This window comes from Pan paniscus, chromosome 9, assembly GCF_029289425.2.
Source record: "Pan paniscus chromosome 9, NHGRI_mPanPan1-v2.0_pri, whole genome shotgun sequence".
NCBI lineage: Eukaryota > Metazoa > Chordata > Mammalia > Primates > Hominidae > Pan > Pan paniscus.
The window spans coordinates 123371816-123399548 of NC_073258.2; the positions used below are offsets into that span (position 1 = coordinate 123371816).

The following is a 27733-nucleotide window of genomic DNA, read 5'->3' on the forward strand; positions in this document are numbered from 1 at the left end:
CATGGAACTGGGGTCAAGAGGGCAACCCGACTTGCCCATTGTTTTGTTCTTTGACTTGGCCCCAGCTAAATGCAGTGGGGTTGGCTGTCTAGTGATGTGGTCTGGAGTTGGAATGGTTATCACACTTTCTGGAATAGTGTGTGTGTGTATGTGTTTCTGAGTGTGAATGTGTGTGTGTGTATATACACTGCCCATCTCAGCTCCCAACTGTGAGAAAATAGGGACAGGATTGTACTTACGGGTCACAGAGCACCAAGTCTCTGCCAACCACCTATCCCAGCCTCCACCTGCTGCTGCCAGATGAACCTCTGTGGTAGAAATAGGAAGCATGTTCCTATTCTTGTGGCCTCAAGAAAGGGCTCCTGGGGCAGAATGCAGAGTGGTGTGTCTGGTACTTGAGTGTATGATCAAACTGATGTACATTCAAATTCCTACTCCACTTAGGTTACCAAATCCCTCTAAGCTCAGTTTTGTCTTCTGTTAAATGAAGGTAATAGTCTGTGCCTCAAGGAATTGTTACAATGATTAGATGAGATAATACATATAAGAATGGTGAGTGCAGAGCCTGACCTTAAGTGCATGATAAATGGTAGGCATGGTGGTTGGGCTTACAGTGTTGAGTACAGAAGGGGACTCTGGGTATGTTAATAAACTATTCTAAGTCTTTTGGTAAGAGTGTGTTTCTGTTTCCTCCCCAACCTCCTCAAGACCTAGATGGAGCCTAGGGAACAATTTATTATTTATTTATTAATTTATTTATTTATCGAGACAGCTCTGTTGCCCAGGCTGGAGTGCAATGGTGCGATTGTGGCTCTCTGCAATCTCCGCCTCCTAGGTTCAAGCGATTCTCCTTCCCCAACCTCCCGAGTAGCTGAGATTACAGACGTGCTCCACCACTCCCGGCTAATTTTTGTATTTTTAGTAGAGATGGGGTTTCGCCATGTTGCCCAGGCTGGTCTCGAACTCCTGACCAGGAGTGATCTGCCCACCTCGGCCTCCCAAAGTGCTGGGATTACAAGCGTGAGCCACCACACCCTGCTAGAAGGAATAATTAAAATAGCATTCAGTTTGTGTGATGAGATGCGGGGAGCTGGCTTAGGAGTGTGGCGCTCCTCAGTGCGCAGTGGGAGCCACACCACTCCTGCCTTCTGCCTGGCCTCGCAAGTTCAGAGCTGCTGTCTTGTCAAGAAAAATCCATGGGCCAGGCGCAGTGGCTCACACCTATAATCCCAGCACTTTGGGAGGCTGAGGCAGGCGGATTGCTTAAGGCCAGGAGTTCAAGACTAGCCTAGGCAACGTGGCAAAACCCCATCTCTACAAAAAATGCATAAAAATTAGCCAGCATGGTGGTGTGCACCTCGTCTTGAAAATCCACTGAGCGATCAAGATACCCTCCTGGGACGTCAGGCCTCAGATCTGCAGCAGCTTTTCTACATCAGGTTGGAGGAGAATATTTGAAGTTCTTATCTTCCTCCAAACGTAAGACCACAGGCCCACAAATGGAAGGCTGAACAGACAGCTGTGTCCCCTTGCTGTCTGGCCGCCTCAGGCACCACAGATCTCCCCGTATCACTTTATCCATCAGGCCTTGGCAGGGAGGCCACAAGTGGGCTGTCTTGTTCCGGCCTGTGGCTGCCAGCCCTACAGACCAGTGGAGCAGGAGAGATGGGCCTCAGAGGAAGAGCGGTGGGACACCAGGAAAACCGCCTCGGTGAGATGGCCTGCATCGTGCGTGACTGGTGAAGACTTCCGAATGGGATGACTCCCAGGGGGTGTTGAGTAAACAGACGGTTGCTGTTTGCTGTGCAGCTGGCTCCGAAGGATGTGGAGGATGGAATCTCAGTATGTGAAGTTTTTTTTTTTTGTTTTTTGTTGTTTGGTTTTTTAATGTTCCTTTTCCATCTTCTGCATGCTGGGGCACCAGCCACTGCCCCAGAATGGGTTGTCCTGAGAAACAGGTCGTGCAGGGCTACCGATGTTTAGTCTGGAAAAGACATGCAGAGATGAGGAAGATGTTGAGGCAGGACAGAACCAGGCTCCTGTTAGTCCAACAAAAGTTTACTGAGCAGTGACTTTGTGTCAGGCACCTGGGAATTGTGCCGCATTCTGAAGGTACAATCATGAATAAGACCCTGACCACAAGGAGCCCCCAACCTCTTGGAGAAGACAGACTCAAGCAGATGACTTCAACATAATGTGGTATGATGAAGAGGGAGGGAGGGTATCTCTCCTCTAATAGTGAAAGGGCTGTCAACTGAAAAACGGATGCCTATTTTGTGAACTATTTTTTTTTTTTGAGATGGAGTCTCCCTGTCACCCAGGCTGGAGTCCAGTGGTACAATCTTGGCTCACTGCAACCTTTGCCTCCTGGATTCAAGCGATTCTCCTGCCTCAACCTCAACCTCCCATGTAGCTGGGATTACAGATGCACACCACCACGCCCAGCTACTTTTCGTGTTTTTAGTAGAGATGGGGTTTCACCATGTTGGCCAGGCTGATCTCGAATTCCTGACCTCAGGTGATCTGCCTGTTTCGGCCTCCCAAAGTGCTGGGATTACAGGCATGAGGCACCGTGCCCGGCCTATTTTGTGAACTTTAATGAGTGGTTATAATTGCTGGGGACAGGGTCAGATTTCAGTTCACAAGAAAAAACAACTTTTGGAAACCATTGGCCCACGTACAGATGCTCGACCTCCTCAGCGAGAGTTTTCTCTGGTTCTGAGTGAGCACAGCAGAGCTTCCTGGTTAGCCTCCTCAGAAGGACCCAAGCATTCTGTGTTGGAGTCAGGAGCATACCTAAAGTCCCTGGGGGACCAGGCTGGGCCAGCCTGCAGTAGGGACATGGCCTCTAGGGGTGTCCTTTATGGATCAGCTTCTGGATAGCGGCTTTCATGGGCATGATTCTCAGGTTGGTTAGGGATGGATTATCCATACCCCAGGGCTGAGGGGATGTGCAGTGATGAACTGATGGAATTGAGCAATGGCCTTAGGAAAGATGAGCCCTCAGCATTCGCTGGTTGGGCAAGCATTCACTGGCCAGCCACTGTCTGGCCTCTGGGCACGTGACAGTGAGTTGCGCTCAGCATTTTGGGAAGGGGTTAGTGCTGAGAGAGGCCTCAGCAAAGGAGATGGGAAGCAAGTCCAGTGTAACCAAGCCAGGGCAGAACAGCCACCTTAGGAGGAAGAAAAGCAACTGTTGAGCTGGGGATGCAGGCCCTTGAAACTCAGGAGGATTTGAATTTGTAACAGTTAGGAGGCTGAAGTTTTCAGCAGTAAAAGGAATAGCCTTAGCCAACCTTTAACTCCTTACCATAGAAAGTTCCAGGGCTGGGCGCGGTGGCTCACGCCTGTAATCCTAGCACTTTGGGAGGCTGAGGCGGGCGGATCACAAGGTCAGGAGATCGAGACCATCCTGGCTAACATGGTGAAACCCCGTCTCTACTAAAAATACAAAAATAAAAATAAAAATTAGCTAGGCATGGTGGCGGGCGCCTGTAGTCCCAGCTACTCGGGAGGCTGAGGCAGGAGAATGGCGTGAACCCGGGAGGCGAGCTTGCAGTGAGCCGAGATTGCTCCACTGCACTCCAGCCTGGGCGACAGAGTGAGACTCCGTCACTTAAAAAAGTTCCAGAAGGCCTGGTGCTCTTTCTATTGTCACTGCAATTTCTGATGATGGAGAGAATGTATATTGCAACCCCTTTTTTTGCTAAAGAGTCCAATCCTATCTCCTTGTTTGGTCCTCTTTGCTCTGGAATTGCTCTTTCTGCAGAGGGGATTTTCTACTTTAAAAGAAAAAGAAGATCATGATGAAGAAGGAAGTACTCTCAAATTTCTTCAGCCTTTCTCAGCTTACTGCTGGACTCCTGCCAGAATACTAGAGTATCTTTTTAGAGCTGCATATCTAGGGTTCAGGATGCCTCTTTTTCTTCCTTCCACTAATTTCCTGTTAATAGGGCTGTGTTGTTGTTTTTCCCACACACATTTATTAAGTGTGTGCTCTGCTAGGATCAAAAGAAACAGATATGGATAGAGAATGAGCTGCCACCTTGGTGCTCCCAGTCTAGTAGGGAAAACAAAAATAAAAATTAAATTATATCAAAATAAAAAAAGAAAACCAAATAAGTATATAGCAGTCTGCTAAGTGCCCACAAACACAGAGATGTAAATGGTGCTATGGAATCATGAAAGAGCTAGTGAAAATAACTCGAGTTGGGGCCCCTCGTTCCTCTGAAGAGCTGGATTTTGTCAAGTGAATTCATATTAGATTCTCAAAGGTGTTGGAGGTAAATACCATTCAGTCATCTCTTATGTGCCAATCATAAGCCATGGCACCTTACAAACATTGTCTGTCTGTTTTTTTTTTTTGAGACGGAGTCTAGCTCTGTTGCTGAGGCTGGAGTGCAGTGGCGCGATCTCAGTTCACTGCAAGCTCCGCCTCCCAGGTTCACGCCGTTCTCCTGCCTCAGCCTCCCCAGTACCTGGGACTACAGGCGCCCGCCACCACACCTGGCTAATTTTTTTGTATTTTTAGTAGAGACGGGGTTTCACCATGTTAGCCAGGATGGTCTTGATCTCCTGACCTCGTGATCTGCCCTCCTCGGCCTCCCAAAGTACTGGGATTATAGGCATGAGCCACCGCGCCCAGCCCAAGCATTGTCTTTCTTACTCAGCACAGCAAAGCTCTGCAGTTAGTTTTTTTTTTTTTTTTTTGAGGCAGAGTCTCGCTCTGTGGCCCAGGCTGGAGTGCAGTGGCACAATCGCAGCTCACTGCAACCTCCGCCTTTTGGGTTCAAGCGATTCTCCTGTCTCAGCCTCCTGAGGAGCTGGGATTACAGGCGTGCACCATCATACCCGGCTAATTTTCGTATTTTTAGTAGAGACAGGGTTTCACCATGTTGGCCAGGCTGGTCTTGAACTCCTCACCTCTGGTGATCCACCCACCTTCGTCTCCCAAAGTGCTGGGATTACAGGCATAAGCCACCATACCTGGCCTGCAGTTAGTATTAACAAACCCATTTTACAGATGAGGAAACTGAGTTTATTAAACATGCACCATGATTAAGTGGCAGAGCTGGGTCCCTAACCCAAGTTTTCCTGGCTCCAAAAACCTTTTATTAGACCCATGTTTATGGTGCCTTGGTTTCTGCTTTGCTGGTTTATTTTTGTTCCTGGATCACAGCTTTAAACTTGCACACAGAGCTCTAGCACCCTGACTGGCAAATAAGCATTACTGGCAATGCAGCCAGCTGCTGTTTCCTGTGTTTAGAGACCACATTGCAGGAAAGTGTTTTAAGAGTTGTTTTGAGTGTTGGTTCTGTTCCTCCGTGTGAAAGTGTGGATGCTGTTCTGAGAAAGAGAAAGGTGACACGGATGCTCAGCGTTCTGTGGCAGTTCCCATTTGGTGGGGATTTGGAGAGGAATTGATATGTCACTGGATGAGATCAGAGTCTTTGTTCTGTTTGGTCTGAGACCATGTGGCATCATGAAATCAATGGACTGTGAGGTCAAAGTTCTAGAACTAGCCCAGCCGCTGTTCTGTCCTGTGACTTTGGGTAAGACAGTTTATGTCTGCTTTGCCCATCTGTGCAATTTAGTTCTTCAAAGCTGCAAGGAGCACCTCTGATGAGCCAAGCACTGGGGTCCATGGCCCCCAGAGATAAACAGGATGTAATCCTGGCCCCAGTGAATTCCTGAGATTAGGAAGGAGATAGACGCATACACAGTAGATAATCACAAAACAAGGAGGCACCTGCTGAAGGCAGAGCCCATTTTCCTCCAGTTTGCAGCGGACCATCTTGGAACTGCAGGGTATTTGGAACTTCTTTACAATTAAATAGAGAGAGAGTGAGAGCTTACATTTGTTCTGAACCTACTATGTGTAATTTTACTCTTTTCCCAATCCTGCGGAAAGTAGTAAGCAGTACTTCCATTTTACAAATGAGAAAAGCAAGACAGATACATTAAAGGATTTATCCCACTCGGAAGTGACTGCGCCAATGCACTTAAATTCATCTGGCTTTAGACCCCTCAGCTCTCCCACCTCACCCTAACAGCCCTTGTAAGATTTCACTAAAAAAATTTTTGGCTGGGCGTGGTGGCTCAGGCCTGTAATCCCAACAGGGGAATTGAGAGGCTGAGGCAAGAGGATCGCTTTGAGCCCAGGAGTTCGAGACCAGCCTGGGCAACAAGGAGAAACCCCGTCTTTACTAAAAAAATACAACAACTGGCTGGGCGGGATGACTCACAGCTGTAATCCCAGCACTTTGGGAGGCCGAGGCAGGTGGTTTACCTGACGTCAGGAGTTCAAGACCAGCCTGGCCAACACGGTAAAACGTGTCTGTACTAAAAATACAAAAATTAGCTGGACGTGGTGGCAGGTGCCTGTAATCCCAGTTACTCAAGAGGCTAAGGCAGGAGAATCGCTTGAAAACCTGGGAGGCAGAGGTTGCAGTGAGCCGAGATTGCGCCAGTGAACTCCAACCTGGGCAACAAGAGCAAAACTCCATCTCAAAAAAATAATATATACAAAAACTAGTTGGGCATGGTGGCACAGGCCCGTAGTCTCAGTTACACTGGCTGAGGTGGGAGGATTGCTTGAGCCCAGGAGATGGAGGTTGCAGTGAGCCAAGAATGTGCCACTGTACTCCAGCCTGAGTGACAGAGCCAGACCCTGTCTAAAAAAAAATTCTAAATAGCGACATTCCAGCATCCCTGCATTATTGAACTGTTGTCTCCCTGTCTTTCCCTCAGGCTCCCTTCTGTATTTCCTGGCATCACTGTCACCTTCTGGCCCTTCCTGCTCACCTTTGCCTCCCGCCCCCAGGCTCTTCTGTGTGACTCAGCCACCTTTATGAAAGCCGCCTTTATCACTCAAGCCCTTGCATTTTCAACACCTCTGGGTCTTGCTTATGTTTGTTGATGAATCCATGGATAACTTCATCCTGGGTACATTTTTCTCTTAGATGAAATGTTATAGAGTCGGCCCTCCATGTCCATAGGTTTTGAATTTGTTGTTTCAACCAATTGCAAATCAAAAATATTGGGGGGAAAAATTGCATGTGTACTGAACATGAACAGAATTTTTTCCTGCCATTATTTCCTAAACAATACAGTATAACAACTATTTACATAGCTTCTATGTTGTAATCGGTATTATAAGTAACCCAGAGATGATTTAAAGTACACAGGAGGGTGTGCATGGGTTATATGCAAATACTGCACCATTTTATATCAAGGACTTGAGGATTTCGATATCTGAGGGAGGTCCTGGAATCATTCCCCTATGGATACCAAGGGAGTACTGTATGTTCTTTTCAAATATTCTCTCCTTTGAGAAAATTTCTCAGGTTGCATTATCCATTCCTAACTCCTCTATATACTACATTCCCATCTCGAGGCAGAATGTGTTTATGTGCGTCTGTGCTGCCCTGGAACATTGTACATACCTGATGCCGTGCCTCTGGTGGAGCACTTACCATTATCACATCATCAAAGTCAGCTTATGTCAGTTTCCCAGACTAGACTGTGACTCCTCGGAGAGATAGTATCTTAGTCTTTTATCTTTCCCTAGCCCTTTGCATGGTGCCTGGTACATAATAAGCACTCCATTCATTCATTCATCTCTTTAATAACCTTTTATTAACATTTATTATTTCGTATACCCTGTGCTAGCTGAGATGGTGCCATTGCACTCCAGCCTGGGCAACAAGAGCAAAACTCCGTCTCGGAAAAAAAAAAAAGGCTCTTATAAGGGTACTATTCTGCTTTTGAGGCAGAGTCTTACTCTGTTGCCCAGGCTGGAGTGCAGTGGCAGAATCTCGGCTCACCACAACCTCTGCCTCCCAGATTCAAGCAATTCTCCGGCCTCAGCCTCCTGAGTAGCTGGGATTACAGGTGCCCACCACCACACCCAGCTCCCACCACCATGCCCAGCTAGTTTTTGTATTTTCAGTAGAGACGGGATTTTGCCATGTTGGCAAGGCTGGTCTCAAACTCCTGACTTCAGGTGATGTGCCTGCCGAGGCTTTCCAATGTGCTAGGATTATAGGCATGAGCCAAGGGCACTAATCTCATCATTAGAATTCCTCCCATGAGCTTGTCTAACCCTAATTACCTCCCAAAGGCCCCATCTTCAAATACCATCATATTAAAGGTTAGGGCTTCAATATATGAATTTTAAGAGGAAACAATTCAGTTCAGTTCATATCAGCCATCAGTGACCTGGAGAGAATACCTATGTGACTGAATGGTGGGAATTTGAGGCCAGGTGGGACCCTACTCCATCCTGCCACAGCCCTGTCAGCTAGCAGGGGTCACAATGGGGACCATCCTCTCTGCCCTTCTTTCCACTGTGACTGCACTAAGCCTAGATCTGTCTGGCTGACCCATGTTCCTTTGAGTCCAGATGTCCAATAAGAAAATAGAAACCACAAGAAGTGAGAAGGGAAATGCCTGCAGCCTCTAGGAGTGAAGATGGTGAAGGCTGAATCTCTTTCCTAGGTCTCTCACTAACCACTTGGGATCACTTCCACATGACTCACTAGTATATGTGACGGTCCAGCAGGCACTGCCACCATCATCCCAGGACCCACTGCCCGGAGGCTGAAAGGTGTGTTTTCAGGAGCTGATTGACCCTTGTGCTCCACAAAATAGTCAGTCGTGGGGAGGGGCTGCCATTCCCAAAATCTCTTAAGAGTTTCAGAGCATTCAGAGTTTGGAATGCTGTGGAACAAATTCCTCCATCAGTTAGGAGAATGAGTATCCACTTATGAGGCATGGCTTAGAGCAAAGGAACCGCACACCAGGATTTAGAAAGTGTGGGCTCTAGTCCCAGCTTTTCGCCTGATTTGCTGCATAATCCTGGGCAATTCATTTGTTCCATTCCAAATAACACTCATTATACCCCATGATGTACCAAGAACTGTGCTTGGCTGCTGGATATGCAGGAATAAACAAGGATGCCTCTGTGTTTAAGAGCCGTAGTGTCATAACCATGTAATTCAGGCTGTGAAGAGGTACACGAGGTACTAAGAGACCTGACTAAAAGCCACGTAGCCCAGAAAGCACAAGACTCACAGGATCCAGGAAGGATCCACTCTAAGGAGGTGCCACTGGAGCTGAAGTTGGGAAGACAGGGAGTTGGGCAACTGGACATGTTGAGGGTGAAGGGGTGGGGCGAGGAGGGGATAGTGTAGGTGAAGAGGTCAGTGCGTGCATAGGCATGATGGATGAGAAATCCTGGTGCACCAAGGCAGTGTGTTTGGGGGCAGAGGAGCTGGAGAAGCTGGCGACAATCCCATGGTACTAGGGAGTCTCAGTTTATTTTGAAGGCCCCGGAAAGGCACCAAAGGATGGTGAGCAAGTTGACGACGTAACCAGATTTGTCTGAGAGAGCATAGCCTCGCCACTCAAAATGTGGTCCTCAGACCAGCCCTTTTGGTACCAACCAGGAGCTTGTTAGAAACATAGAATCTCAGCTCTACCTCAAACCCACTACATTAGAATCTCCACTTTAATAAGATCCTTAGGTGATTGGTATGTACACTGAAGTCTGGGACACCTTGATCTCTAGCAAGGACCAGCAAACTCCGTAAAGGGCCAGAGAGTAAATATTTCAGGCTTGGCCGACCATATGGTCTCCATGGTGGCTACTCAGCTCTGCTGTTTTGCAATAGCAGACACGGATGATATATAAACAAATAAGCATGGCTGTGTTCCAATGAAAGTTTATTTGTGGGCACTGAAATTTTAATTTTATATAATTTCCATCAGTCACAACATGTTGTCATTCTTTTGATTTTTTTCTTCTTTTCTTTTCTTTTTGGTTTGAGATGGAGTCTCTCTCTGTCACTCAGGCTGGAGTGCAATGACACGATCTTGGCTCACTGCAACCTCCGCCTCCCAAGTTCAAGTGATTCTCCTGCCTCAGCCCCCTGAGTAGCTGGGATTACAGGCGCCCACCACCACGGCCGGCTAATTTTTGTATTTTTAGTAGAGATGGGGTTTCACCATGTTGGCCAGGCTGGTCTCGAACTCCTGACCTCAAGTGATCCATCCGCCTCAGCCTCCCAAAGTGCTGGGATTACAGGCGTGAGCCACCATGCCCAACCAATTATTTTAACCATTTAAAAATGTGAAAACCATCTTAGCTCACAGGCTGTACAAAAGCAGGAGGTGGGCTGGTTTGGCCCCTGGGCTGCAGTTTGCTGGCTCTTGATCTGTAGGTTTCTGGATCTTCAGCTTCAAATAAAACCTCCTGAACTATATGTTTCAGAGAGTGATTGTGAAAATCAAAGGCACGGGGAAGGACACCTACACTAAGTCCTTATTTTCAGATCAGGAAATAGAGACTCAGAGTGGGACAGTGACTTGCTGAGAGTAGCACAGCGTGTTACTGGTTAGGACTTCAATGCAGGTCTGCTGCCTTCCTATCAAGTGCTCTCCCTTTATTTTTATTTTTGAGACAGAGTTTTGCTCTTGTTGCCCAGGCTGGAGTGCAATGGCGCGATCTTGGCTCACCGCAACCTCTGACTCCTGGGTTCAAGCGATTCTCCTGCCTCAGCCTTCTGAGTAGCTGGGATTACAGGCATGTGCCACCATGCCCAGCTAATTTTGTATTTTTAGTAGAGACGGAGTTTCTCCATGTTGGTCAGGCTGGTCTTGAACTCCCGACCTCAAGTGATCCACCTGCCTCAGCCTCCCAAAGTGCTGGGATTACAGGCGTGAGCCACCGTGCCTGTCCGTGCTCTTCCTTTATTCTATGCATAACTGATTTGAAAGGAGAACCAGAGTCTTATCTTTTCTCCTCCACAACAGAGCAGAGTAAAGGATGCGTAAAAGGCAAATTAACCTTTTTTCTGATATGTTACAAATGGTTAGTTAAGGGCTTTTTAATGTCAGAGCTGCTGTGTCAAAGCCAAAATGCTGTGAGCAGCCTGTCCCAGGGCAATGTGTTGTCCAGAGCAAGACCCGAGGCATTTCAATACCTGAAATAAGATACCAAAACTCTTTTTTATTTAGCAAAATAAAAGTTAGATTAGGTGCTATTCCATAACAAATGAAGTTTGGCTAGAAATTATTTAATTTATTCGTATTTGTTTTTGTTGAAACCTTGCTCTTTCATAGTAATTAATGAATCATTCATTGTAATAGTTACTTAAAAGAATAATAGAATGAATCAAGCATTCCATTTGTTTTCTTATCCATAACTGTAGGGTGTCTAAGTGATTTTTCTTGTGACAAAACCCAAGACATTGTTGATTTCTTTAAATCCACCCAAAATTTCTACATACATAGCCCCAACTCTGGCCCTATTTCTTCTTGTTCTAGCCAGATTCCTCAGTCAAACAGGAACAGTGCTCACAGAGGAAATGGAGTTTTGCCTTCTTGTACCTCTGATGCTTTGGTTTTGGACACAGAAAGGCAATGATGAGATTGAGAATATAAGTCCCAGACAAGCCACACTGAACAGTGCACTCTGAAATCATGTATGTAGGAGGTCCTCGGGGAACATGGATAAGCTTCCCTCCAAAGAAAGCCGAGTCCTGGGAAGTAGGGACCTGGTCATCCACTGTTTGAATGTCCTGTTCCTTGTTCTTCCACCATGACACTGGGATACCACACTGTCTGCAGGGGTAATAGGCACAGGTTCATATGCATTCTTCTGTACACACATGCACACACACACACACACACACACACACACAGGCACATGCATGCAAACCCACATGCTTACCCCTCTGGCTTGCTTGATCCCTTCAGGGTTTGAAAAAAAGATGCTTCTATTTGGAGGCTGGTAGAAGCCTGTTAGGTTACTGAGTACTTTTGGGGAAGGGACACAAAGAGACAAGTCATCTGTTGCCATCACACAACTGCATGGTCAGCGTGTCTGCGATCCACGATGCTCTGCCTGGGTTTGGGAAGCCTTGTGTGCTGAGTGTGGCAGCAGCAAGGCTGACTCATCACTGCCACCCAGGGTGGCCCAGCTGTCAGAACAAGATGGGCCCATCTCCTGTCTGTTCTCCCTGCCTTGTCAAAAAAGCACCAGTCGTGAATCATCTGCCCATGTACAGCCACTTGGAAGCTCGGAGGGATCATTGAGAGGATAGTGAGTGCAAATTCTCCTCCTGCGTAGTACCCTGCCGACCCTGCCGACGCACCGTGAGGCCTTGGACAAATTGCTTTTTCTTAAATAATTAATTATAATAGTTTTCATTTATTTAGTAGTTGACTGTGTGGATGGTACAACAGAGCCACCAACAGACGCAAGTCTGACCCACGGGACCAAGCTGCCTCTCACCGTCCAGTATGAGATCTCATCTCATCCTCATGGCAGTTATTTGATATGGATGATAGTTATATTCCCATTTTTATAGATGGGGACGCTGAGGCGTTCACTTGTCCTGAGAAGTTCACTTGTCCCAGTTGTGGGGCAAGGAGTGACTCTAACCTTCTGACTCCAAATTCCATATTCTTTCCAGTCTGCCTTTCCCGAGTTCGTATCTTTCCGTGTAAAAAGTTGAGAAACACTTCTTTCTCCTTCATTTGGTTCCTGGAGCCTGAGATGCACGTCTCTTTCTAACCGAGAGCTTCTTTGAGGAAGATGGTAATTAGGACACTAGGGGCCAGCTCTCCTCTCATTCTCTCCTGGCAGGGCTAGAGGAATAACCCAGCTCTGGGCTGCCTGTAGCTTCCCCTCCCCTCCAAGAGGGAGCTGCACCAAGCCCAGCACTGTCATGGGGAAGCTTGCTCTGTAGAATTCACCAGCCATCCTACAGTGATTATAAATATAATAAACTACTGATTAAAAAAATTTAATGGAAATTTTCTAACTTATCCTAAGGTAGTAAGAATAGTATAACAAAACAAATGCGTCAAGCAATTCATCCTTGATCCTGTTTCATCAATACCACCCACTTCCCCACCCTCCCCATATAATTTTGAATTAAATTTTAGAGTGAGGCATGGTGGCTTATGCCTGTAATCACAAAACTCCGGGAGGCCAAGGCAGGAAGATTGCTTGAGCCCAGGAGTTGGTCTTGCGGCCAGCCTGGGCAATACAGTGAGACCCCATCTCTACAAAAAATAAGTTACCCAGGCGCCTGGTGGTGCATGCCTGTAGTCACAGCTACTTGGGAGGTTGAGGTGGGAGGATCCCTTGAGCCTTGGAAGTTGAGGCTGCAGTGAGCCGCCACTGCACTCCCGCCTGGAGACAGAGTGAGACCTTGTTTCAAAAAAAAAAAAAAAAAGTCTTAGATGTATCATTTAGTCTGTATTTCAGTTTGTATCTTTAAAAGACTGTGACTATTTAAATTATGACCACAGGGCCTGGCATGGTGGCTCATACCTGTAATCCCAGCAGTGTGGGAGGCCAAGGCGGGCAGATCGCTTGAGGTCAGGAGTTGGAGACCATCCTGGCCCACATGGCAAAACCCCGTTTCTACTGAAAATACAAAAATTAGCCGGGCGTGGTGGCGCACGCCTGTAATCCCAGCTACTTGGGAGGCTGAGGCAGGAGAATCTGGAGGCGGAGGTTGCAGTGAGCTGAGATTGCGCCACTGCCCTTCAGCCTGGGGGACAGAGCGAGACTCCTTCTCAAAAAAATAATAATAAAAATAATAAAATAAAATATGACCACAGGATCATTATCACACCTGAAAAATAATTACTTAATATTATCAAATATCTAGTCAGTGATCACATATCCTCAATTGCCTTATAATTTAAAAAAAAATTTGTGTGTGTGTGTGTGTGTGAGCCAGGTTTCAAATAAGATCTATACTTGAGATGGAGGGTTGTGTCTTTTAGTGTAGTTAGCTTCCCTGCCCAGTCTTTTCTGATTTTTTTATTTGTAATTTTCTTGTTGATGACCAGGTCTAATGTCTAAAGTCTCCATAGCCCAGATTATGCTGATTGCAGCCCTGGATGGCAGGGAACATCTATTTCTTGTAGTTCCTTTAAGTTGATAGTTAAGTCAAGAGGAAACTATTAGTTTTTAATATAGATCTCATTTGGATCAAAAGCTCACTTGACCAAAAACTCTTGATAAAACATCAGATACAGCACACATTCTTATAGAAAAAAATGGGAAAGTCGCTGAAGAATAGACTGAGATGAGACATTTTGTCCTATTATACACATGTACAAGGCGTATCCTAGAGTCTGTGTTCACATTCAACCCATCTAATAAATTGGCTGTAGAGACAAGATTGATCAATGAGGAGTGATCTAGTGAATAAGCATTTATTGAGTACTTACTATGTATCTGCCTGATACTAGGTGCTAAGAAGTCAAAATCAAATAAGGAAGGCCTAGTCCTGGCCTGGGGTTGCTTATCTTCTAGAGAGAGACAAGCAAAAGTTAGGAATGGTGGTATATTGTGAAAATGCTGTGTGTACTTATTCACAGATAGCAAGAGCGGCAGAGAAGAGTGTGTGTTAACCTCACTAAAGCAGGTGAGGCTTCCTGGAAGGGGTGACATATTATGAAGGATGAGGTATCAACAATTTTAGAGCAGAAAATATTTGGTTCAGTTTCCTGAATTTGGAGAAGTAAAGAGGAACTCAAAGCGATGCAGGTTTGTGTTTGTTGTTGTTGTTTTGAGACAGAGTTTCGCTCTTGTTGCCCAGGCTGGAGTGCAATGGCTCACTGCAACCTCTACCTCCTGGGTTCAAGTGATTCTCCTGCCTCAGCCTCCCAAGTAGCTGGGATTACAGGCATGCACCACCACGCCCAGCTAATTTTTGTATTTTTAGTAGAGACGGGATTTCTCCATGTTGGTCAGGCTGGTCTCGAACTCCTGACCTCAGGTGATCCACCCACCTTGGCCTCCCAAAATGCTGAGATTACAGGCGTGAGCCACTGCGCCCAGCCTGTGGTTATTTTTTAAGAGAGCCTTTCAACAAGGCTTCCAAGTAGAGGCTAGAAATCCTTATATAACTGATAAATCATTTGTCCAGATGTTTCATTCCTTCATTCTTCTGGCTCATCAACATATCTTCACGGGCCGTGGGTCTGAAACTGCATTATCTTGCCCCCCGGCAAGAGGAAAATACTATCTTTTTTCCACCAATTCTGGGTCTTTTCCTTGGATTATCACTGAATTTGCAGCTGATGTTTCTGCAGCCTCAGAATAGGAAAATATGGTGAAAGTCCATTGTACCTTCAGTGGAAGGACAACTGCCTTGTTTTTCTTCTTTATTTGCTTATTCTCTGTCCCATATCCCCACCCCCGGGATGTAGCTTTTTGAGAGCAAAGACCTTGACTGTCTTATTCATTACTCTGATTCTCCTGCCTGGAAGAGTGTTTGCCACAGAGCAGGTGCTCAAGAAATACTATAGAGCAAATTAATTTATCTTTGTCACTCTTACCTAGGGTAGGGTTTCCCTCTGAAAGTGTCTGCCTGTGAGTACTCCAATTTATAGGCAGAGATGGAGTTTTCAAAATATAAAGTGTTTTAATCTGACACATCCTCGTGATAATGAAAATACTTCTTTTTTACTATTATTATTTTTTTGTGTCGCTCTGTCACCCAAGCTGAAGTGCAGTGGTGTGATCTCGGCTCACTGCAAGCTCCACTTCCTGGGTTCCAGCGATTCTCCTGCCTCAGCCTCCCGAGTAGCTGGAATTACAGGCGTCTGCCACCATGCCCAGTTAATTTTTTTTATATTTTTAGTAGAGACGGGGTTTCAGCATGTTGGCCAAGCTGGTCTCGAACTCCTGACCTCAGGTGATCCACCCGCCTTGGCCTCCCAAAGTGCTGGGATTACAGGCGTGAGCCACCGCACCCGGCCAGCACCTCTCATTTTTATAGCTCGTTACATTTTCAAAGCATTTTCACCTCGTGGGGTCTTCCTCGAGCTTCATAGCAGCCCTATTTGGATACAGGCTGAACAGATGATGTTACCACCATTTATTGAGGAGAAAACTGAGGCTCTGAGAGGTTAAGTTGCACAAGCCCACACGCCAGGGAGGAGCAAAGCAGGTACTGAACCCAGGCCTGCCTGGCGCTCTTTCTGCAAGACCACCAGTCCCTTCTCTCTCTGCTCATGGAAAATAAAGACTAAAAAGAGCAGGTTTCTTCCCGGGTCACTTCCACCCTGAGGAAGTCCAGTCCCAACTATGGCCTTAAGTGCTTTGGAGTCCTTTGGGGAACATGATTATTTGGGGCTGCTTAAGTGTTTAGCAAAAAGTCTGCCAGACAAAGTCTAAGTGGAGCTGAGAGAAGCAGATTTTTTCTCCTATGAGCTGAGTCATGTCGAGGAAGAGACAAACGGCTACCAAGGAGAAATATGTAACTAGACTGGCCAACACGCATGGTGGAGCATGAGACAGCAGACTCAGGTACAGTTATTCTGAGAGGAAGCACAGGGCTTGACTCCAGGGTGTGGATCCGGAAGCAAACGTTCCTCCTAACCGGGATCCAAGGATGTGTTGCCAGTGGAGTGGTCGATTTACAGGAAAGGTGGAGATGGTACTGAGATGGTCTTAAATGTTAAGAAAACAACCATAAAGCTTGTTTGGGGGCTGGATCTGTGCAGGATGAGTAAGGCTTTTGGCCGTGGTGTGCAGGGAAAGAACATGGCCCTGGAGGAAAAGCCATCCAGGCTTGTTAATAGAGCGCCGTGTGCAGGCGTTTGGGAGGAGAATGGAGGCTAGAAGGCCCTGTCTCTTCTTCCTACCCTACCACAAATGCCTTAGTGAAATAACTAGTCCGGGTGTTGACTTTTTCCCTCTCCTAATCCTATGTGCCAGCTTATCTCAGACAAATCAACCCATCTCTCTAAGCCCGGTTTTTTGGTAAGTAAAATGAAGATTTTTTTTTTTTTCTTTTTTTTGAGACAGGGTCTAGCTCTGTCGCCCAGGCTGGAGTACAGTGGTGCGGTCTGGGCTCACTGCAACTTCCACCTCCCAGGTTCAAGCGATTCTCCTGCCTCAGCCTCCTGAGTAGCTGGAATTACAGATGTGCACCACCACGCCCAGCTAATTTTTGTATTTTTAGTAGAGATGGGGGGTTTCACCATGTTGGCCAGGCTGGTCTCGAACTCCCGACCTCAAGCTATCCACTCGCCTTGGCCTCCCAAAGTGCTGGGATTACGGGTGTGAGTCACCGCACCTGGGCAAATGAGGCTATTTCTATTCTGTACCTCCAGTAAGATACAGCAAATACAAAAGTAGAAAGTCTGTCATAAGCCACAAAAATGGTAGATGATTTTGATGGCATCATGGTAGACACTTTAGCAGTGTGTAATACATATAAGGTCACGGTATTTCCAAGTATGAAATAGCTGGCAACTTGCCTTCCGCTTGGGCTGCCTGCCTGATTCTTATTTAGCAGTGATGACTGATGAAATGACTTGCCCTTTGATTCAAACCTTCCACTTAACGTGGTCCCTCACAGCACTGGGCCTCCAGTGGGGAGGTTTTATATTACTCTTCTGCGAAGGGGAAAACTTTAGAACTTGAGGAAGATGGAGAGCAGGTGTGTTGTATTGGGGGGGCAGATGAGTGAGGAGGGACCACGAGAAAGATATTAAGCACCTACTGCATGTCCTCTGCTATGCTTCTACTATGTGTTTTGTATGCTGTATTTATTTCTTTCAGCAGCCTCCTTAAACCCATTTTACAGATGAGAAAGTTAAGAATTTGCACAGCATCACTCAGTAAAATGGGATCCGCATTTTAATCCATGTGTGCTTGAAGGCCAGCCTCTGCATTTCCCCCACCACTCCTCTGAGTCTTGCTATTTCTCCATGATCATCTTCTTCCTGGTGCTCCCGTGTCTCCAAGATGAGAGAATTTGCCAAGTCATGAAGCCAGTTCTGTCCTGTCTTACCTCCCTATCCTGCCATCAGTGCCTCATTTAAATACCTAATAATAATGATATCATAATAGTTGAGCAGAGATAGATTATACATAAATTTTGTTTTCTTTTATTAAGTGGTTTTATTTTTGCTTCTCTGCCTGACTTCTTTAGAACATAGGGGTCTGGGCCACTCGGCATGGCAGGTGCCCCAGCCTTGGAGAAAGAACTGTTCAACTGCCTTGGTTTCCCACCTATTTACTGCACACCTCAGGAACAAAGGGAGAAGCTGAGAGGACTTCTTGGTTTTAATTGGGGTGATGACAATTGTGTAGAATCTGAACCTGTTAAAGCACTTCCTCAGGATCCAGACACCGAGAGGGATGGGAGTTTGCCTTTCTTTTTCTTCCTTCCCTTCCTTCCCCTCCTCCCCTTCCTCCCCCTCCTCCCCTTCCTCCTCTCCCTCCCCTTCCTCCCCTTCCTTCCTCCCTCCCTCTTGCTCTGTCGCCCAGGCTGGAGCGTAGTGGCACGATCTCGGCTCACTGTAACCTCCGCCTCCCGGATTCAAGCAATTCTCCTGTCTCAGTCTCCCGGGTAGCTGGGACTACAGGCACATGCCACCACACCACTAATTTTTGGGTTTTGTGGGTTTTTTTTTTGTTTTTTTTTTTTTGAGACGGAGTCTGGCTCTGTCGCCCAGGCTGGAGTGCAGTAGTGCAATCTCGGCTCACTGCAAGCTCCGCCTCCCGGGTTCACGCCATTCTCCTGCCTCAGCCTCCCTAGTAGCTGGGACTACAGACGCCCGCCACCACGTCTGGCTAATTTTTTTCTTTCTTTTCTTTTTTTTTTTTTTTTTTTGAGACGGAGGCTCGCTCTGTTGCCCAGGCTGGAGTGCAGTGGCGCGATCTGGGCTCACTGCAAGCTCCGCCTCCTGGGTTCACCCCATTCTCCTGCCTCAGCCTCCCTAGTAGCTGGGACTACAGGCGCCCGCCACCACGCCCGGCTAATTTTTTGTATTTTTAGTAGAGACGGGGTTTCACCGAGTTAGCCAGGATGGTGTCGATCTCCTGACCTCGTGATCCGCCTGCCTGGGCCTCCAAAAGTGCTGGGATTACAGGTGTGAGCCACCGCGCCTGGCCAGCTGTTGGTTATTTCTGATGGGCTTTTAAATAGCCCCACAATGTAAAAAGTAACGTATGTTTATTGTGTAAATTTTGAAAAGTATGGAAAAACCCAAAGAATAAATACCATATTATTTATAATTATGTTTAAATTAAACAAAATTGAGGTTATTACTTCGCAATTTGCTGTCAATTGTTTGTCTAAACATTTTTCTGTCAATTATTTGTCTAAAATGATTTCTCCTGCATTTCTAGTACATGAATATACTATTTAATCAGTTCCCTATTTTTGGAAAACTAGGTCATTTTATTTAGATGAATATTCTTACACACGAATTTTTGTGTCCTGAATAGCAGAGTGGGATTAAAAGCCTTTAGTTTTCTCTTTTGTAAAATGGAGGTTGTTTCCAGAAAACTCTCAAACTGGGTTTTTCCTCTGCCTTTACACCGCAACAGCAATCATCAACACCGAGGAAGCCTTCTATGAACACATGTGGAGGTTTTCCCCACATGGCAAGCAGCAGACACCAGCTAGTATCCTCCAATTCAGTTCCAACACTGTCTACCTGGAGATAGCCTCAGATCCCACAGTGGGAGGGCTCTGGCCCCAGACTGCCCTCATCCCCACCAGTTGCAAGTCCAGGCTTCTGGAACTTCTCACTAACTGCCTTCAAGTTGGGAGTTACCACAACCCCCTCTTTTGGTTCAATTAATTTGCTGGAGCGGCTCACAGAACTCAGGGAAACACTTAACGTTTACTGATTTACTATAAAGGATATTGCAAAGGATATAGTTGAGGAGATGTGTAAGGTGAGGTATGGGCGGAAGGGGCATGGAGCTTCCACGGCCTCCCCTGGCGCCACCCTCCAGGACCCTCCGTGTGGGCAGCCCACCAAACCCCGCCTTCTTGGGTTTTCTTGGAAGTCTCATTACCTCAGCATTTCTTCCCCCAGGGTGGGACATTCTCTGGGGAGGGTCTTCTGACCCACAGTCAGAGGCCTGCTTTGGAAGGTTAAAGTCCTGCCTTAGGGCAGGTGAATGGTCAGAGAGATTCTGTTTCCTGAGGCCTGCTCCTGAGGCAGGAAAACATATATATATATATCCAATTATACATATATATATATCTCTCTCTCTCTCCAATTATACATATATATAAAAAATGAGGATCCTATATTATAATACATGTAGAGTTCTTAGCACAGTGCCTTACATATAGTTAGCTCTCCATAAATGGTAGCTACTATTCTGAGCTTACTTTACATCTGACTTTTGGTTTTAGTAAGTGAAATGCTAAGTAGAATTACGTTCTCATGGTTTTGAAGGGTGTGTGGTTGCACTGTGCTACCCTATCTGAAGTTCAGGTAGCCTCTGTGACATCTCAGCGGCCTCAAAGATGGGGTCCTGGCAGTCAAACTGCCGCTGTCCCAAGCATCCCTTGCCAATATCTTCTGGCCTCCGAATCCACTGGCTGTCATGAGCCCAGCAGCTGCTAAAGTTTAGATACATATGCATGGAGAGCCAGTGAGAGACACATAGCGCTATGCTCCCTCCAAAACTCACGCTTGTTGCCTTATTTCACATCGGTTGTGAATGCCTCGGTTGTGGGAATGATGGCTGAGGGTGGTGTGCGCTGCTAGTGGAAGAGGATTCTCCTTAGGGTACAGCACCTGGGAGAGTTGAGTCAGAATTGTCATCTTGCGCTCTGTAATATGCTACTAATATCATAGTATTTCCGAGCTGAGGAACTTGATCATTGGGCCCGATCTTCTCACTTCTGTGAAAGGCTGAAGCCCAGAGTGCTCAAATGGTTTACTGAAGGCCACGAAGCAAATTAGCGGTAAAGCCAGAACCAAACCCCGGGTCTTCCGGACTCCTCCCCTAGGCAGGATTCTCCCCCTGGGTTATGCTCATTTCCAGCAAATGAAAGGTCATGGTTAACTTGTTGTCCAGATATGTTTGCCTCTCTCCAAAACGGAGTTTTTCTCCTGAGAGGTTCATCACTGGAAAAACGAAACCACATGGCTGTGTGTTCTGCTCTGTGCCTTTGCCGGGCCTTTCCTGCAGAGAATTCTGGTAACATCATCAAGAAGCAGGAAGGAGCTTTTACAAGGTGGCTCTGACTCCTTTTCTTTCCTCTCAAATTTTATACAACTATTTGAAGCTGGCTTTTGTAGGTTAAAGTCACTCTTTTCTGGACAAATCTTCTGCAGCCAAGCAGCATTTCTCTGACTTCCTTGGGTGCAAACTAGAGGAAACTGGCCTTTGTTAGCTCAGATGCTTTCAACACAGGCTGTGAGTGAAGAAAGAGCAGCTGTAACTCCTTTCCTCTCGTGCAGGGAATGCAGTTATAAAAACCAGGCCAATGTTTTCTCCCACCGGGGTGCTGCTGGACTCTCACTTAGCTCCTCAGTCAATTTAAGGCTTAAAATCTTTATTGAAAAGTGTTTTTATTCAGCTTTCAAAGATACCAGTTCATCTGTTATTGCTGTAGCCACCCACCACTTGCGGGAAAATCCCAAAATGTGGGTATTTTACAAATGAAAAAGAGACATTTCTGGAATCAATGAAAAGGCTGCCTTGCCTGGCCTTCTGCTGGGTAGGTGTGGAGCTGGTGATTTTGCTGAGTCCCCTGGCTTGAGCAAAAGGCTGTGATGGCCATTTGTGACGGGGTTCTGTGTTTTGGGCAGGGTTTGCTTGGTGGCTTAGCTGGGCTCTCAAAGGACACAATCAGTGCTACCCCCAGGCAGGCCCAGATCCATCTGCCCAGGATCTGGCTTCTGATCATGAAGGAGGGCGGTAGGTCAGACAGGATAAGCTCAGAGTCCAGGCCAGAGTGGTAGTTAAGAACACTGGAGCTTTTCAGGCCTCGTTCCATGTGCTGGCTCTGCCACTTATAGAACCTTGGACAAGTGATTTAATCTCCCTAAGCCCAGATTTCCTCACTTGGAAATTGGCATCAATAGAAGTACCTACCTCACAAGATGGGGATAATTAAATTAGATAATGTTGACAGAGTGCCTGGCAGATAGTAGGTACTCCATATAAGTCAGCAATAAATTTAATATGTTTATGGTTTTACTGACCTCAACTCCAGGGACTTTTGGGATTGCTAAGAGAAGAAAGATGAATATTTTCTTACTAAACATTAGTAAAATATTTTCTTGCTAAACATTCATTCTTTTCTTCAGATGGTATTTAATATCTATTGATTACTCACTGTAAGATGCCAACCACTCTCTAAACCTTGGGGACACAAAAACAAGAAGCTCATAATTTACCGAATTACAGCAGCATAGAAACAAAGAATTGCAGAGATGTGGGATACACCCTACAGTAAAGGTGATATTCAGGGGGTATGGTGGGAACAGAGAGGAAGGAATGCACCCTTGGCTTGGAGAATGGGCCCCGCGAGCCTTCTCAGCAGGAATGTGGAAGACAGTTTGCATACTGCCGAGGGCAGTATGCACATACTGGTCAAAGACACAGTATGTGCTAAAACTCAGAGAAGGGAAAGACAGGGTTTGTCTCATACGATCAGAGAATATGGGGCAATAGCCAGAGATGCTTTCATTCCACACATATCTATGGAGTGTCAACTAATGCCAGGTACTGACAACAGAAATAGAAGACACATTCCTCCCTTCAAGGAGTTTAGAGACTGGTAGGGAGAGAAAGGACAAGTGCATTTGTGATTATAGTGTGATAAGTGTCCGAGTGAAGAGACCACCAAACAGGTGGTGTGTGAGCAACAAGGCTGTTTATTTCACCTGGGTGCAGGTGGGGAGAGTCCGAAAAGAGAGTCAGCAAAAGGGTGGTGGGATTATCATTAGTTCTTATAGGTTTTGGGATAGGCGGTGGAGTTAGCAGCAATGTTTTGTGGGCAGGGGGTGGATCTCACAAAGTACATTCTCAAGGGTGGGGAGAATTACAAAGAACCTTCTTAAGGGTGGGGGTGATTACAAAGTACATTGATCAGTTAGGGTGGGGCAGAAACAAATCACAATGGTGGAATGTCATCAGTTAAGGCTATTTTCACTTCTTTTGTGGATCTTCAGTTGCTTCAGGCCATCTGGATGTATACGTGCAGGTCACAGGAGATATGATGGCTTAGCTTGGGCTCAGAGGCCTGACAATAAGTGTGTGGTGGGCACACTGAGAAGAACGTCTATTCTCCACCCAGAGTGGTAAGGAGAAACCATCAAGGGAAGATCACACACCCTAAGACTTGAAGATTTTAGAGTTGACCAGTTGGAGGAAAAGTAAAACATTCCATGAAAGGTACAGAATGGACAAAGTCATGGAGGGATGAGTGGGCATGGGTCATGGGAGGAAAAATAAGCCTGTAAATGAGGCTGAAATAAAGAATGATGGCCGAGCGTGGTGGCTCATGCCTGTAATCCTGGCACTTTGGGAGGCTGAGGTGGGTGGATCACTTGAGGTCAGGAGTTGGAGACCAGCCTGCCCAACACGGTGAAACCCCGTCTCTACTAAAAATACAAAAATTAGCCAGGCATGGTGGCACATGCCTGTAATCCTAACTACTGAGGAGGCTGAGGCAGGAGAATCTTGAACCCGGGAGGTGGAGGTTGCAGTGAGCCAAGATCGTGCCACTGCACTCCAGCTTGGGTGACAGAGTGAGACTCTGTCTTGAAAAAAATAAAAATAAGAAAGAAAGAATGATGAGGCTAAGCGATGCATCCATTCATTCAGTCATTCACCCAGTTGTGTTGTGTGCTTACAATTTTCCTATGTGACATTTGAAGCTCTGGGGATGCAATGATGGAGGCCCAATCATAAGGTCGACTAGGGCACGCAGGTGGTATCAGGTGGCCCATGCAGCCTGATTTGGGTGATATGTAGACGTGACATTAGGAAATGATGAATCACATAATGAACAATTTTTCTTTTTACAATTCTAATTCCAAAGGGTGAGGGGCTCAGTTCAGAGCCTATTATCTTTAAAACCTCTCTAGTACTTGTTAATCTCTTTTTTATGAGAGCTATAGGCCTTAGGTTCAGAACACTGGCAGGGAGGGGATGTAACAAGAATTTAGTAAGATTCCTTTGTTTCCTTTTTTGTTTTGTTTTTTTAATGGCAAGTGGTACTAGTTTTCTGTTTATGGTAAAAATAACATTTTCTTCAAAAGTTATTTGAATAAAAGTAGATAGGTTATTTTAATGAAACTTACTCAGGCCAGCATGGTGGCACATGCCTGTAGTCCCAGCTACTCAGGAAGCTGGGGTGGGAGGATCGCTTGAGCCTGAGAGTTGTAGGCTGCAGTGTGCCATGACTGTATGTGTGAATAGGCACTGCAGTCCAGTCTGGGCAATATAGCAAGACTCTGTCTCTAAAAAAACTTGGAAGGAAGGAAGGAAGGAAGTTACTTAAATATAGTACAGTATAGATATTGATATAGAAAAATTAATGGGTTGATGATAGAAATGGCTGAAGTCTTGGAAATGCTGTTATTGATAATCAGAAGACAGTGGAGGGAGTTTTAAGTTTTAAGAGTTTTAAGCACAGGGCAAGGAAGAGCTCCTAAAACAAGCCTTGTTTGGACTGTGGGTTCCTTGAGTGTCAAGATTTAGTGTGCCACATTGGATTTGAAAACCCTAGCTGTTAGCATAGAACACTTAGCCTGTGCTTAATTTGAGGTATGCCAGGGTATGCCATTCACCACTGATGTGCTTTATTTTTATTTTATTTTATTTATTTTTATTTTCTTTTCTTTCTTTCTTTTTTTTTTTTTTTTTTTTGAGGTGGAGTCTCCCTCTTTCCCCCAGGCTGGAGTGCAGTGGCATGATTTCAGCTCACCACCACCTCTGCCTCCCGGGTTCAAGCGATTCTCCTGTCTCCGCCTCCCTAGTAGCTGGGATTACAGGCACCTGCTACCATGCCCGGCTAATTTTTGCATTTTTATTAGACACGGGGTTTCACCATGTTGGCCAGGCTGGTCTTGAACTCCCGACCTCAAGTGATCCACCCGTCTTGGCCTCCCAAAGTGCTGGGATTGCAGGCGTGAGCCACCGCGCCCGGCCCACTGGTCTGCTTTAAAATTCAAAACCTTGCATTTATTTCTTCTATCCACTCCTGTCATCACTCAGTTGCATGGATGCCTGGAAGGAGCTTGAAGCTCTGGCATGATCTGATCAGAGCCTGCGGATGGGTGGGAGTTTCCAGTACTCGTGCCAGCAGGCTGGTGAGCATATGCATCCGGCTCCTCCTCTGCAAACATGCTGAGTCCTCCCAACCTTGATAACGCTTCAACCCCTTCTGGGAATGTCTCCTTGAGTGGTGAATGCTAATAAGTGTCTGATGCTGTCGCCATTTCAGTAGCTCTTAGGAGACTCTGTGGTTTTCTTTCCTTTTCTTTCTTTTCTTTTTTACTTTTTCCCCGTTATCCGTCAGCATTTATGCACATCGTGTTTTATGCATTGTGATCCTCTTAGTGCCTTAGATATGTTGTTTGGACCTTCAGTTACACTGTGCCTCACTCCCTGGAGGTCTAATGATGCTCAGGAAAGACAGAGAAAAGAACTGCCTTGCAGCATTTTTGCATCAACACATTGATTCCTACATCCCAGCCATGCCCAAAGTGGTTAAAAAATGAAGTTTTCATTTAGAGCTACGGGTGGTAGTTTAGAACTGTTGGGAAGTTACTTAATAGTCACATTGAGCTTATGTTTCCACTCAGCCTGATAACCAAATAGTTTTTTTATTTTTTATTTTATTTTTATTTTTTGAGACAGAGTCTCACTCTGTTGCCCAGGCTGGAGTGTAGTGGTGCGATCTCTGCTCACTGTAGCTTCCGTCTCCCAGGTTTAAGCGAATCTCCTGCCTCAGCCACCTGAGTAGCTGGGATTATAGGTGCCCACCACCATGCCTGGATAATTTTTGTATTTTTAGTAGAGACGGGGTTTCACCATGTTGGCCAGACTGGTCTTGAACTCCTGACCTCAGGTGGTTTGCCCACCTTGGCCTCCCAAAGCGCTGGGATTACAGGCATGAGCTACTGCGCCCGGCCCCAAATAGTTTTTAATTTCTCGGTAATAAGCCGGCAGGATTTTAACCTTAATGAGGATTTCTTCAGGGCCCTACGTTTCTTTTTCTTTTTTCTTTTCTTTTTTTGTTTTTTTTTGTTTTTGAGATGAAGACTCGTTCTGTCACCCAGGCTGGAGTGCAACCTCTGCCTCCTGGGTTCAAGCGATTCTCCTGCCTCAGCCTCCTGAGCAGCTTGGATTATAGGCACCTGCCACCATGCCCAGCTAATTTTTGCATTTTTAGTTGAGACAGGGTTTCACCATGTTGGCTAGGCTGGTCTCAAATGCCTGACCTCTGGTGATCCACCTGGCACTCCTAAAGTGCCAGGATTACAGGAGTGAGCCACTGCACCCAACCAATACTACATTTCTAAATCTATATTTTCAAAGACTTTAGCTAAAGACTAGAATGTGTAAGTTGCACGTGTGTCCGAGCTATGCCCACCCTTTCCTGGGCCGTGTTTAGTACCGCAGCCACATCAGAGCAGAACTGCAGGTGGCTAATGGCCCCTGCCTTCCCATCTGTACAGAATACACGGAGAGCAGCCCAGTTCTAGGGCAGGCCAGAGTCTGTTGACAGACATTTCTCCTTATCTTGTTTTCACATCAGCTGCAGCACGATTTCTGTTCAGAGCAAGCGTGGGTGGGGGTTCCTCCCGCCCTGCCCTGTGCTAGCTGTTAAAATAGGAGGGTGGTTTACCGTATTGTTTTTCAAGTAAAGATCAGGCCACCAGGAGTTGGTGACTCCAGTGGGTCACTGGCGGTGTTTGTTCATAGCAAAGAAAAGTCAGCCCAGCTCTTTTGGGGATACATCAGTAATCTACACAGCAGCCATTTGATTTTGAAGATTAGGGTTTGGGGGAAGTTTGAAGTTTTGTTTGACTGCTAAGAGGAATTAGATAGCTCTCAAAACATTTTTCAAACTCAAGTAATTGGACTCTCCAAACAACGGGAATGGTGGCATAACAGACCACTAACATTTCAATTGCGCTTTCCAATCGACAAAGTACTTTTACATATGTGATTATTCCCTTTATTACAGAAGAGAAAACTGAAGCTCAGAAATCCCAGCTATTCAGGGGGCTGAGGCATGATAATCGCTTGAACTGGGAGGTGGAGGTTGCAGTGAGCCGAGATCGCAACATTGCACTCCAGCATGGGCTACAAGAGCAAAACTCCGTCTCAAATAAATAAATAAATAAAATCCCAGTATATGGTCTGCACACACTACACGTTTATACCCACAACTTCAGATTAGAGTGAACATTAATGACCGTACTGAAGCAAATAGAGTTCCAGAGATTTCTAGTGACTGAGGGCGCTAGAATTCGAACCCAGATCCACTGCCTCCCACTTCTGGATCCTTTTTCCTCCACCATCCTCCCTCACACTTGTTTCCATCTTCTTGTCCAACGTGAATTGTTTATTTGCTGCTTCAGCATACAGCACCTCAGTACCTTGATAGTCAGGACTTAGGTTGGGCAGGATAGCCACATTAAATAAGCCAGGATTGAGTCATTGCGTTGCACCATAGATACATGGGTTTACAGCAACTTAGAATAAAGAAAAGAGGAAGCAGCTGCTGTGCTGGGAGCTTCATAGACCTGACACTGTCCAAGGGGGAGTATATTTATATACCTCCTCATTTAATTCTCAAACAGCCTCCGGAAACACATTCTCTCATTTTCATCTGACAGTTAAGAGCACTGGGGCGTGGCGATGTAAGGAAACTTGCCGAAAGTTGCATAAGGAGTCAGTGGTGGAGCCTGC

The 27733-nt window shown here is 46.1% G+C and overlaps 1 protein-coding gene across 2 annotated transcripts in view; it reads left to right on the forward strand.

The window, feature by feature from the left end:
- UBASH3B (ubiquitin associated and SH3 domain containing B) overlaps positions 1-27733 on the forward strand; it is a 158214-nt gene that overhangs the window by 14245 nt on the left and 116236 nt on the right. The gene's annotated exons all lie outside the window — the stretch shown is intronic.